Here is a 1,421-nt window from a genome sequence, read left to right as displayed (position 1 = left end):
GAACCCATAGAGTATATAAGAGTTAGATGGTTAGAGTGGTTAATGGTTTAATTTATATATTTTTTAGGTTACTTTTGCCAAATTTCCTAGAGAAAATCAAGTAATTGAGACCAAATAAGACGACGATAAATTAGGTTACACATGTCCAAATGTTTCTGACATTACCTCTTTGTCAAAAGGATAAACATGACATGTAACTCCACATGTTTTCTCTTGGGGTTTAGTGTCAATTAACAAGAAAGAAAGAATTATTTCTTACAGCACCCACATCCAAAACCCATTTGACAATATTATCATGGGAAAAGAGTTAGTTTGTAAAGATTTGCTTCACTGTATCATATTATACAACATTATTGGATAGTGATGAAAATGAGAAATAATTAATTTTAATTATAAAGGCTCTTCAAAGATCGAGTCTCCCAGGAAAAAAACAAAAATTACATCTTGTGGGAAATCTAGACTTGGGTTTCGTATAAGACAATTTACCTGGTTTAGTAACGAACGATCCGACTATCCTAAGTATAGTCAGAAAGCATTACGAATTCAGGATGGACAATGTGGTAGTTGTTTACGGAGAAGTTTATGTATTTTGTAACACTTTAGTGCATTTCACCGGGGCTGACCGGATTTATATTAAAAAGAAAACACAAATCTGGGAAACACACACAAAAGAGTTCATACATGTCTTTTTTAATAGATCACAGACTAGAATACTTTAAAGAATTTAATTTTTGTAGGAATGTGAATCAACAAGAGTATGGTGAGTTTATACCAAATTTAGAATTACTAAGAATTGATTTTTTGCTCTCATCAAGAATTTATCCGCGAGTGAGTGTTATGAAGAGCAATTTCTTCCCATTCATCTCTTCAGAAATGTGTCTCACTGGACGTTGAGGTCTCTCTTTTTATCTCCAACTATTTATCGTTGGCCTTCTTCCATCCTCACAGTGCTCCAAGCTTATGTAATAGTCCAACCTACTGAGATGGGTTAAGCTGTTTTCTACCCGTTTTCAGTGCAACTAAAATCAAATATGTTGCAACTCTCTTCGATTTGGGACCGAACTGGTTGACTCCATTTGGGGCCGAGTCAACTTATTGTGGAGAGCCCAATGTTACCAACTTAATTATATTTATTTGCATAGATCATTTCCATCACCTCCCTCCATTTAAGTAGATAAACTTACCACCATTCTTGTGTTGCATTAATGTGTTGCATTTTAAAACATGTTAATTTGTGTTTTAGTAAATTTTCAGGTATTTTACTATAATTTTTTTGTATTGATATTTTAAAGATAACACATAATAACTTGAATTTTATTTTATACCAAAAAAGTATTCAAAAAGTTATCTCACAAACAACTCTTTTACAAACACCTAATTTTCTTAGAGTGTCTCGAGTAGCGGGAAAATTGTGAAGGATT

The sequence above is a fragment of the Camelina sativa genome, chromosome 13, assembly GCF_000633955.1.
Source record: "Camelina sativa cultivar DH55 chromosome 13, Cs, whole genome shotgun sequence".
In the NCBI taxonomy this organism is placed as follows: Eukaryota; Viridiplantae; Streptophyta; class Magnoliopsida; order Brassicales; family Brassicaceae; genus Camelina; species Camelina sativa.
The sequence above is the reverse complement of the archived record's forward strand: the minus strand, read 5'-3'. Positions refer to the sequence as shown.